Below are 13,234 nucleotides of genomic sequence, written 5' to 3' on the forward strand. Positions count from 1 at the left end.
GACATCCAGCTAATCTCAAGATAGTGGGTGAAAATGAATTATATTTATTGAATCTGGCACTAATCATGATGAATCACAAACACAAGAGTACCATGAATTCAGTTATCTCATTGAAAAGACATTTTTAATTCAGACAGAAAATTCCTGTAACATATACGTATTGAGAAATAACATTGGCACTACACTCAGTATTCAATCTTAGGGAAAGGGTACACGGCAAATGTAGTCAACAAGTACACAGACTTTTGACAGTTATACTCTTATTTTAATTTTTTTCTTTAAAATTTCTTTTTCTGAGGTCAGAGGTGAGCAGGTGGCTGACCCATAGGGCCCTCCTGTCTGTCACATGTAGGAATGTGACCCAGAGCCCAACATGGTCTTCCAGAGTGAGGGACATCCCAGGAAGGGCGTGCTCCCCCCAACCCCTTCTCCGTCACACACAGTGGCCTGCCCTGCATCTGCCTGAGTCCTGGTGACATCTAAGTGATAAAACATGCAAATATGGGAAATCCTCACCACTCAGTCAAGGTCACTTGGTTTGAATATAGACAGTTATACTCTTTAGTATGTTTTGGAAGATATAAACAGGTGTCAACTAGGAAAACCCATTGTCATTTGATATTAAATTTATATTTCATATGCCCTGAGACTTGTCTTATGATAGCTGGTTTGTTCTCTCTTTAGGTTCTGCCAGTTAACAGTCCCATCACTAAGTCAGTTTCTGGTCATATCCCATAAACAATAATCCAGAAAGGATTTTCTTCCTGGTGGTTAGATTATTGTAAGAAAATAAGCTTATTTGAAAGTTATTTCAAAATTTCACATTAACTCTCTGAAGTTCTCCCATGGTACTTAATACTTTTATGTTCTAATAATTTGCAAAATGATGTCCTCATGATTATCGCTGATCTAGAGTGACCGTCGGAGAAGGCGATGGCACCCCACTCCAGTACTCTTGCCTGGAAAATCCCATGGACGGAGGAGCCTGGTAGGCTGCAGTCCATGGGGTCGTGAAAAGTCGGACACGACTGAGCGACTTCACTTTCACTTTTCACTTTCATGCATTGGAGAAGGAAATGGCAACCCACTCCAGTGTTCTTGCCTGGAGAATCCCAGGGATAGGGGAGCCTGGTGGGCTTCCGTCCATGGGGTCACACAGAGTCGGACACGACTGAAGTGAATTAGCAGCAGCAGCAGCAGAGTGATTGTATATAGGACAGGATATCAGTCATTGTTAACTGGTGATGTGCATCAAAATGATGAACAAAGATTCCCAAATATCTGATCATCCCCCCTAAAATGGTAAAAATCTGCCTATTCCTGCTTCAGTTTATTTATCCTGTGTGGTTAATAATGCTGTTAGGCTCTTCCAGTGACACTGGGCACTGCAATCTTTAAAATATGATGTCTAAAATAGGGATCTGTGTGTGTGTGTGTGTGTGTGAGCTAAGTTACTTCAGTCAAGTTTAGCTCTTTGCACCCCTATGGATCATAGCCCACCAGGCTCCTCTGTCCATGGGATTTTCCAGGCAAGAATACTGGAGTGGGTTGCCATGCCCTCCTCCAGAGGATCTTTCTGACCCAGGGATCAAACTTGTGTCTCTGGTGTCTCCTGCATTGACAAGCAAGTTCTTTACCACCACATGTGAAGCCCAAATTAAGGACACAAATACAACATTTGGTGGTTAGATGAAGCTAGAGTTTCATATAAGGTTGAGGGACCTGGATCTGGATTCACATTCTAAAAGTGGCACTGTCAAATGGGAAGACCAAGTTACAAAGGTGAGACCAGGCTACAGGAAGAGGTCCCAAAGCATGTGATACCAGGAAAATACAACTCCTCCACCTTCTTCTTACCTATCACCTTCTATTTCCACCTTTCTCCCTGATGGTAAAGAATTCACCTGCAATGCAGGAGATGCAGGGTTTGATTTCTGGGTTGGGAAGATCCCCTGGAGAAGTGTATGGCTACCCACTCCAATATTCTTGCCTGGAGAATCCCATCGACAGAGGAACCTGGTGGGCTACAATCTATGGGGTCGCAGAGTCAGACATGACTAAGTGACTTTACACTTTCCCTTTCCCTTCACCATTTAGGCTCATGGCTCACTTCTGCAGCTACTTTCTTGTAAACAGCTTTGTCATCCTTTCTGCATTAGTTCTTCCATCACAACTGCCAGGCAGAAGACTGGCTCTGGATCAAACCACTTATCCCCATCTCTGCTGAGCTCCCCAGGTAGCTTAGCTTGCAGGAGAATACAACTGCACGGATTGATTCCACTGAAGACTAATGGTCTCCAACCTGAGTTGGTCCTTCAATACAGCCTGGTAGTCATTTCATATTTCCTACGTGGCTCTCTCTGTCTGCCATGCTTCATAGGATTCAACTTCTATTCACTTTCATCCAACCTCTGACATTAGCATGAAATCTGTCTTCTTATCCAACAGAGAAGACGGCGATGTTTAGATGGGAGTTCTTTGTCTTTCCTGCCCTCCAGGGGTGTGATGGTAGATGCCTAATAACTGATAATCTGCAGGGTGGGATGTGGGGGAGTTCTGATTTGTAGTGTTGCCAACTTCCATGGGATAAATATTCCATTATGGCTGAATCCGGACACGACTGAGCGACTGAACTGAACTGAACTGAACTGAACCAGAGCTCAAAATTCCTGAAAATGTAACAACTGGCTCCTGTTAGCTAGTAGAAGCTGGCTCCAGCACACATTGCCTGAGGCTCACAAACTTAAATGCATCCAAAATATCCTCTCCTTCCCTCTCAGTTACAATGAAAGAGCTGTCTGTCCTTTTCTCCTATCTGAAGTGAATGTCTCCTGCCTTCTATAATACCTTTTTCCATCTCTCAAAAACTCAAATCAGATCATGTCAGTTGCCTCCTTTAAAACTTGTAATGGTTCTTCATTGTTTAGGAGATAGAGTTGACACTCCCTGATATGACCTATGAGTCCCTGTGTAATCGTTCTGACTCCCGTCTGAGGTCTCTCTCTGCTTCCCCTATTCCCATTGATCTAATTTTTTCTCAGATTCCTTAACACGACATGAAGTGTTTCATCTCTGAGTCCTTGAATATTTATTTTGCTGGGAACACCATAACTTACTTCCTGCTGCCTCCCATCCTTCTACCTCTGACTAACTCATACTCATTATTAGGAGTTACTTCCTGAATAAATGCTACTGACTTTCCTTCCTTCACTACTCCCACTATTTCATTTAACACACTGTATTGCAATGATTGTTTTACTTGTCTATTTCCTTCATAAATAAATCTCCATGAGGGCAGGAACTGTGTCTATTCCCATTACCATCCCATTGATTTTAATCATAAAACCCCATATTCATTAACAGTCACTCCTATCCACTCCCCAACCCAGCCCCCGGCAAACATTGACCTACTTTCTTTCTCTATGAAATTCATCTCTCTCAGCAAGTTCACAGTGACAAATATTGAGCCTGGACCTAACTTTTTACAAAATAGATGTTTAGGGGGACTTAAAAAAAATCAATCAATTAATTAGGCTGTGGCAAGTCTTAGTTGTAGTCTGAGGGCCTCTTTAGGTGCAGAGGTGCCTGAGCTTAGTTGCCCCAACGCATGTGGGATCTTAGTCCCCTGACCAGGGATCAAATCCCCAACCCCTGCAGTGCAAGGTGGATTCTTAACCTCTGGACCACCAGGGAAGGTCCCTAGCTACTAACATTTAAAATAAAAATATTAAGATAGTGACTAATGGCAAATTATTAAACATTCTTGTGTTTTATTTTCCTCAACTTGGAAAGGATGCCTACTCATGCAAGGAGGCAGGTCATAAAGACGACCTACAGTTTTTAATGAAGTATGCATTGCTCAGTTTCGCATCTACTTCTTCGATCAATTTATAGAATTTTCAATTTCATGAATGTTTGTTTCTGCTCCCAGAAGTGAAACCTCTCATTGTTTCAAAAACCTCCTGTTCTGCCATGGCTGCTCAGGTCCCTGCCTTCTGCCTAGAGTCCTCTCTGTTCTTTAAACATGAGTTTCTTCCACTCTGATCTCATGAAACTTGGATCCCTACAAGTTAACTATTTTAAAACTTGTTGTACATACAATGTTTTACTGTTCCCATTTAAAGCCTGTCTTTTAAGAACTGTTTTAGACGTTTTGTTTTCAGAAATATGTAATGAAAAACAATAGTGAAAATACAATAAACATTAATGTAAAGGAAACAGTCATATTATTTGTAGGAAAGATTTGAGATCCAGATGTAGGGTCCCTTCCTCAAAAGAAGATTTTGAGGAATCTTCTAGTGCATTTATTCTTTACAGGTCCCTGGGGGGCACAACCAACATGAGCCCAACGGGTCCAAGACTTGCCCAACTCACATAGGAAGTGTGCTTGAAGTCTCATTTACTTCTGGTTCAGCCTGACTCTAAGGGTGTAACCCTTTGGGCTCTCAGCCTACTGCAGGAATGTTCTCTTACTAGACTTTGCATCTTCTGTAGACCCAGCGCTTTCATTTCTGATCTCACCAGTCAAAGCCATCTCAGAGAAGTTTCAGATTTGCTGGGATCAATAAATGCTCTCAGAGTAAAAGCAGATTCTGTATTCTGATCACTTTTATCAGTTCTTGCTTTAGCTTTAGTCTTTTGATTCTTGACTATTTTGAAGCATCCAGTTACTGTTTTCATATTTTTCCAGAAATTTTTGTTTTCCTATGAGAACACTGATCTGAAAAATCTTGCCCACCATTACAAGAAATGAAAATTCACCCACACCCACCCAAACTCTTTAAGAAGGAAATAGAACCAGAGAAAACCAGACAGAGTCTATGAAAAGCAGCAGGTCCTTCCAAGTGTGTTGTGTGGCACTGTGCAGAGCAGAAAGGTGAGAAGTGAGGGGACCACAGACCACAAAGCGAGTGTATGGAATTGTGGTGAGGGAAGATGAGAGGTTCCGAGAAGCCTCTGGGTGCAAGATAATTTTAATAGTGAGGATTATGTATTTATCTATACTTTTAAAAAATAGTGACAAATTTAAATGAGCTACTATAGACCCCCTTAAATGGTTGGGAGAACAAAGAGAAAATTTCTATTTTGGTTGACTTCTTTAAAACAATATCATTCTATGATTGTGCTACAGAAATCACTGCTTTATCAACCTTACATATACTTGTTTACTACAGCTGATTAAGAGAGTGAAAAGGAAGGGAGAACAGAGAAGGGAGGGAGAAAGGAGTAGACGTACCAAGCGCAAGGCTGTGAAGACACTTATTGTATCAGTAGAATTAGTACCTGTTTCATGTGTGAGAGAGAGGCTGAACGAAGCATTACGCCTGTCCTGTTGAAGCTCATTGTCCAGCGACAGGCGAGAAGAATATATCATCAAATAATTCGAACACAATCTAGATCTAATCAAGTTGTATTGAGCATCAGCTAAGTGCCAGATGATTTCTAAGAAAGAAAAAAAGCAACCCCTGACATCCAACAATTGACCTTAAACTTACAGCTAGACTTGCGTGTGCTCAGAAGCTGACCTGGACCTCATTGCTAGGTCAAGTTATTCTCCTTTGGACATAAACCACTTCACAAAACACCCAAATCGATCAGGGTCGCTCTGGGACCATGAGCAAGTGAGACAAAACAAAACAACTTCTTAATTTTGTCTGCTGCTAAGTCACTTCAGTTGTGTCCGACTCTGTGCAACCACATAGACGGCAGCCCACCAGGCTCCCCTGTCCCTGGGATTCTCCAGGCAAGAACACTGGAGTGGATTGCCATTTCCTTCTCCAATGCATGAAAGTGAAAAGTGAAAGGGAAGTTGCTCAGTCATTTAAGACTCTTAGCGACCAGGTGGACTGCAGCCCACCAAGCTCCTCCATCCACGGGATTTTCCAGGCAAGAGTACTAGAGTGGGGTGCCATTGCCTTCTCCATAATTTTGTTGAAGCATGGACAAAAACAAAGTCACTCTACAACCCACAAAATACCAAATAGCTGTTTTCCCAGCTCATAGGACTCAGTACTGCTTCTTTACCATAATAATTTAGCCTCACTCTACCCTCCCTTATGGGGCTTCCCTGGTGGTTCAGATGGTAAAGAATCCACCGGCAATGTGGGAGACCTGGATTTGATCCCTGGGTTGGGAAGATCCCCTGGAGGAGGGCATGGCAACCCACTCCAGTATTCTTGCCTGGAGAATCCTCATGGACAATGGAGCCTGGAAGGTGGGCCACAGTCCATGGGTTGGCAAGAGTTGGCCATGATTGAGTGACTAAGCACACAGCACACACCCGCCCTTATAAATAAATTTCAAGCTATTCAGTCATTAATTGTCCCTCCATTCTAACAGCACTCAATCCAGAGGAAACCCTGTTTCATCAGATCCTCCCATGAATCATCCAACCACAGGCCAAATCCTATAATAGGTCCTTTCCTCCTACTGAGAGGCCTCTCTCCACCCATGGCGTGCATTCTGCCTTACTGCAATGAGTGATAAACCCAACTTGTCCAACTGCAGGTGTGTTCCTAGCTTTGGCTGGAGGGCATCACCATTTCAAAGATATTATTTAATGTAATGTTCAAAACAAGAGCATAAGCCTGAATTTATAGATGATCTTAAGACTCCCAAAGGTCAATTTAATTCAGAACTACAAGCCAGGCTTCAGCAATATGTGAACCGTGAAATCCCAGATGTTCAAGCAGGTTTTAGAAAAGGCAGAGGCACCAGAGATCAAATTGCCAACATCCGCTGGATCATGGAGAAAGCAAGAGAGTTCCAGAAAAACATCTATTTCTGCTTCATTGACTATGCCAAAGCCTTTGACTGTGTGGATCACAATAAACTGTGGAAAATTCTGAAAGAATTGGGAATACCAGACCACCTGACCTGCCTCTTGAGAAACCTGTATGCAGGTCAGGAAGCAACAGTCAGAACTGTATATGGAACAACAGACTGGTTCCAAATAGGAAAAGGTGTACGTCAAGGCTGTATATTGTCTGCAGAGTACATCATGAGGAACGCTGGACTGGAAGAAGCACAAGCTGGAATCAAGATTGTTGGGAGAAATATCAATAACCTCAGATATGCAGATGACACTACCCTTATGGCAGAAAGTGAAGAGGAACTCAAAAGCCTCTTGATGAAAGTGAAAGAGGAGAGTGGAAAGGTTGGCTTGAAGCTCAACATTCAGAAAACAAAGATCATGGCATCTGGTCCCATCACTTCACGGGAAATAGATGGAAAAACAGTGGAAACAGTGTCAGACTTTATATTTTTGGGCTCCAAAATCACTGAGGATGCTGATTGCAGCCATGAAATTAAAAGACGCTTACTCCTTGGAAGGAAAGTTATGACCAACCTTTAAAAAGCAGAGACATTACTTTGCCAACAAAGATCCATCTAGTCAAGGCTATGGTTTTTCCCGTGGTCATGTATGGATGTGAGAGTTGGACTGTGAAGAAAGCTGAGCGCCGAAGAATTGATGCTTTTGAACTGTGGTGCTGGAGAAGACTCTTGAGAGTCCCTTGGACTGCAAGGAGATCCAACTAGTCCATTCTAAAGGAGATCAATCCTGGGTGTTCATTGGAAGGACTGATGCTAAAGCTGAAACTCCAATACTTTGGCCACCTCATGCGAAGAGTTGACTCACTGGAAAAGACTCTGATGCTGGGAAAGGTTGGGGGAGGGAGGAGAAGGGGACGACAGAGAATGAGATGGCTGGATGGCATCATCGACTCTGTGGACATGAGTTTGAGTGAACTCCGGGAGTTGGTGATGGACAGGGAGGCCTGGCGTGCTGTGATTCATGGGGTTGCAGAGAGTAGGACATGACTGAGTGATTGAACTGAACTGAACTGAACTGAACAAACAGAATGAGACAAAACAGGGATTTGAATATAGGCCGTTTGAACGCTTGTCAGTGTCTCAAATGACTGAAGACAAGATAGTGAGGGGAAAAAGTGTCCAAAACAGACCAAAGACTTTTTTCCCCTCACCCTCTTTAACTACTACTTTCAGGAAGCGATATCTCCCTCTTGTGATATTTTATAACATGGGTTTTTAATGATTTGAATTTTGCAACTATAGGCAATTATTCATATGCTACCAAGATTTAAGAGAATACATTTTCTAGATATTTGCCCCATAGGCAAAGTAAAATTGAGCCATTCAATTAAAAACTATAGTTTGTGAAGAAAGAAATCTTTTATTGTCACCTACAATACTTTTTTTCCCCTTGAGAGACAACCCTATTGCCTTCTTTTACTTTAAAATAAATGACCTTTCTTAAGATGACTAAGGATCACATAAGATATATTGGTTGTCTCTATGTCAAAGACAGGAGTGAGAGAGACTTTTCACTGAATAGTCTCTTGTATTTTTTTTTTAAATCAAAACCACATGAATAAATTACCAATTAAACACAAATTAAAATGTTAAAGGTCAAAAATAAAATATACATGTATACCCTTTTACATTTTAAAAGATAAGTGGAATCTGCAACTGAAGTACTACAGAAAATAGGATGAATTCTCTTTTGGTTTTCCATTTTTCAGCTGTAATTGACCCAGATTCCTTTTCTTAAAAATTAAAAAAATTTTAAGCCATACCATGCCACATTTTAGTTCCCCAACCAGGGAAGTCCCCTAGATTCTTTAAATATGAGACTGTAGCAGCAGGAAAGAAATACACAGATTAGGAAAAACTCAAGTAAAAAATAACAGAGACAGATAAAAATACAACAGAGGAAGACACACACATCATGCTGGAGCATGTGAATATAGCAATGAATACATTGGCTCAGACAGTAAAGAATCTGCCTGCAATGCGGGAGATCCAGGTGTGATTCCCTGGGTGGGGAAGATCCCCTGGAGCAGGGAACGGCAACCCACTCCAGTATTCTTGCCTGGAGAATTCCACGGACAGAGGAGCTTGTTGGGCTACAGTCCATGGGGTTGCAAACAGTCAGACACGATTGAGCAACTAACACACACACATTCCTAAATAATCATACTACCTGGATTTCAAGACAACCTTTTCTGAATCACTTATAAAAGTATAATTATAAACTTAAAACAAAGTAGTGTTGGAATATGAAGTACTGCCCTGACATATTTATGCTAAGATAATTATTTGTAGTTTACCTGAAATTCAAATTTAACTGAAGTAAAAGAAAGTAAAAGTCACTCAGTCTGTCCGACTCTTTGCAACGCCATAGACTATATAGTCCATGGAAGTCTCAAATTTAACTGAGCATTTTGTAAATTATCTGGCAACTCTATTCTTTAAAAAAAATCAGACAGCTCATCAACTTACCAGCAGATGGCTCCCTAAATCTAGTTTAAAATAGTGAGGAGTCATTGTTTCAGGGTTTTTGTTGTTATGAGTGTTTACTCGTTTGATTGGTCTGTTGTGGGTGGGTTAATTTGTTGGGAGGGGGGAGATGGGAATTTTTACTTAGTTACATGAAAACATAAATATTCCTTCCAGCCATTTCATATGATTCTTCATAATCCTTAACTTTAGGATTAAAATGAAAAAAAAAAATCATTTTTCATCTTTCTTTTAATGCTCAAACATTTAAACGCTAAGGCGACATATACAATTTCAGTGTAAAGTGACTGACATTTCACAAAGGAATTTCATACCAATTAAATTATGTATCCTGAGCTTTAGGGCAAAGATCTCCATGAAAACTAAACTTTTACCTCTTTCATGCAGTCTGATGTGCTAGAATATTCTAGCATTGAGTCTCTCCGTATTCCTCCATGGTTCAGTGGTAAAGAATCCACCTGCAATGCAGGAGATGTGGATTCAATCTCTGCATCAGGAAGATCCCCTGGAGAAGAAAATGGCAACACACTCCAGTATTCTTGCCTGGAAAATCCCATGGATAGAGGAACCCATGGATAAAGAAAGCTGAGCATCAAAGAATTCATGCTTTGACCTGTGGTGCTGGAGAAGACTCTTGAGAGTTCCTTGGACTGCAAAAGATCCAACCAGTCCATCCTAAAGGAAATCAGTCCTGAATATTCATTGGAAAGACTGATGCTGAAGCTGAAACTCCAATACTTTGGCCACCTGATGTGAAGAACAGACTCATTGGTAAAGACCCTGATGCTGGGAAAGACTGAAGGCAGTAGGAGAAGAGGGTGACAGAGGATGAGATGGTTGGATGGCATCACTGATGCGATAGACATGAGTTTGAGTAGGCTCTGGGAGTTGGTGATAGACAGGGAAGCCTGGCGTGCTACAATCCACGGAGTCACAAAAAGTCAGACACGACTGAGCAACTAAACTTAACTGAACGGAGCCTTGTGGGTCACAGTCCATGGAGTTGCATTGAGGCATGAGCTCTGTTTTTTAAATTTATACTTTAAAAATATTGAAGTATAGTTGATATATGTTACATGTGTACAATGTAGTGATTCACAATTTTAAAAAGTTATATTCCACTTAATAAAAGTTGCTCAACTGTGTTCAACTTGCAACCCCATGGACTGTACAGTTAATGGAATTCTTCAGGAAATGGCAACCCACTCCAGTACTCTTGCCTGGAAAATCCCATGGATGGAGGAGCCTGGTAGGCTACAGTCCATGAGGTCGCAAAGAGTTGGACACGACTGAGCTACTTCACTTTCACTTTCAGGCCAGAATACTGGAGTGGATAGCCTTTCCCTTCTCCAGGGGATCTTCCCAACGCAGGTCTCCCTCACTGCAGGCAGATTCTTTACCAGCTGAACCACAAGGAAAGCTCAGGAACACTGTAGTGGGTAGCCTATCCCTTCTCCAATGGATCTTCCTGACCCAGGAATCGAACCAGGGTCTCCTGCATTCCAGGTGGATTCTTTACCAACTGAGCTATCAGGGAAGTATATTCTATCTATAATTATCATAAAATGTTAACTATATTTTCCATGTTGTATAATATATCCTTGTAGTTTATATGTAATAGTTGATACCACTTCACACATGCTGTACTGTGACCCAAAATACATATCCAATGCTCCCAATGAAATCACTGATTCAATGGAATTTTTTGACATGCCATAAATTTACTAACATTTTGCAAATGCCAGAGTGTATTGATAGATTCAAGTACATTTTCTAAGAAAAACATATTATAGAAACAACTGTTATCTTAAAATCTATTTTGTTTGATAATATTATAGCCAGTCTCTGAAGACTCTCTTGGTTCTATTTTGCAAGGCTCTAGTTTCCCATCCTTTCATTTTCAATCCATTTGAATCTTTGAATCTAAACATGTCTTTTGCAGCCAGCCTATAGTTGGACTTTTAAATCCATTTTACTAACCCCTTTATATTTAATGTAAATACAGATTAGGTAGAATTTATATCAACCATTTTTTAATTTGTTTTCTATATGTTGTATATCTTTGTTCTTTTATCCATTTCTGCATTTTTTATCAAAATAAACTTTTAAATGGATATTTTAAATAGATATTAGGTAAATATTAAAATATTTAAATATCTTTCCCCTATAAACTGCCAATCTTTTTAGACTCATTAAATCCTCCCCACTCACTTTTTTCTTTGTAAATAAATCACAGACTTGAGCATGCAAGCGTTCCAAGTTGCTTCAGTTCAGTTCAGTTCAGTCGCTCAGTCGTGTCCGACTCTTTGTGACCCTATGAATCACAGCACGCTAGGCCTCCCTGTCTATTACAAACTCCCGAAGTTCACTCAAACTCATGTCCGTCGAGTTGGTGATGCCATCCAGCCATCTCATTCTCTGTCGTCCCCTTCTCCTCCTGCCCCCAATCCCTCCCAGCATCAGAGTCTTTTCCAGTGAGTCAACTCGTTGCATGAGGTGGCCAAAGTATTGGAGTTTCAGCTTTAGCATCAGTCCTTCCAATGAACACCCAGGATCGATCTCCTCTAGAATGGACTGGTTGGATCTCCTTGCAGTCCAAGGGACTCTCAAGAGTCTTCTCCAGCACCACAGTTCAAAAGCATCAATTCTTTGTCATGTCCAATTTTTGCGACTCCATGGACTGCAGCCCACCAGGCTCCTCTGGCCAAGGGATTCCCCAGGCAAGAATACTGGAATGGATTGCTGTTCCCTGCTCCAGGGGATCTTCCCAATCCAGGGATTGAAACTGTGTTTCCTGTGGCTCCTACAGGCGGATTCTTTACTGCTTAGCCACCAGGGAAGCCTGATTTGAACATGTCAAAGAACAAATAGAAAGAATGAAGAGATTTGCCTAGGATTGCGCAACTAAATGGCAACTAACTCCAGAATTTTTGCCTGGAAAATTCCATGGACAGAGGAGCCTGGAGGGCTACAGTCCATAGGGTTGTAAAGAGTTGGACACGACTGAGTGACTCAACACACACACACATTAAGACTAAAAATCAGGTCTTCTGACTCTGGTTTCAAAGTCCCACTACCACTGTGCCATTCAGTTCAGTTCAGTTCAGTCACTCAGTCGTGTCTGACTCTTCGTGACCCCATGAATCACAGCACGCCAGGCCTCCCTGTCCATCACCAGCTCCTGGAGTTCACTCAAACTCATGTCCATCGAGTCGGTGATGCCATCCAGCCATCTCATTCTCTGTCGTCCCCTTCTCCTCCCGCCCCCAATCCTTCCCAGCATCAGAGTCTTTTCCAGCGAGTCAACTCGTCGCATGAGGTGGCCAAAGTATTGGAGTTTCATTCAGTTCAGTTCAGTTCAGTCGCTCAGTCGTGTCCGACTCTCCGCGACCCCATGAATCACAGCACGCCAGGCCTCCCTGTCCATCACCAACTCCCGGAGTTCACTCAAACTCATGTCCACAGAGTCGGTGATGCCATCCAGCCATCTCATTCTCTGTCGTCCCCTTCTCCTCCCGCCCCCAACCTTTCCCAGCATCTTCATTCCGTGCTCCAAGGCCAAATTTGCCTGTTACTCCAGGTGTTTCTTGACTTCCTACTTTTGCATTCCAGTCCCCTATAATGAAAAGGACATTTTTTTGGGTGTTAGTTCTAAAAGGTCTTGTAGGTCTTCATAGAACCGATTAACTTCGGCTTCTTCAGCATTACTGGTTGGGGCATAGGCCTGGATTACTGTAATATTGAATGGTTTGCCTTGGAAACGAACAGAAATCATTCTGTCGTTTTTAAGATTGCATCCAAGTACTGCATTTCGGACTCTTTTGTTGACCATGATGGCTACTCCATTTCTTCTAAGGGATTCCTGCCCACAGTAGTAGATATAATGGTCATCCGAGTTAAATTCACCCATTCC

Source organism: Moschus berezovskii, chromosome 5 (assembly GCF_049115385.1).
Source record: "Moschus berezovskii isolate FMDL1 chromosome 5, NW_MosBer_1.0, whole genome shotgun sequence".
NCBI lineage: Eukaryota > Metazoa > Chordata > Mammalia > Artiodactyla > Moschidae > Moschus > Moschus berezovskii.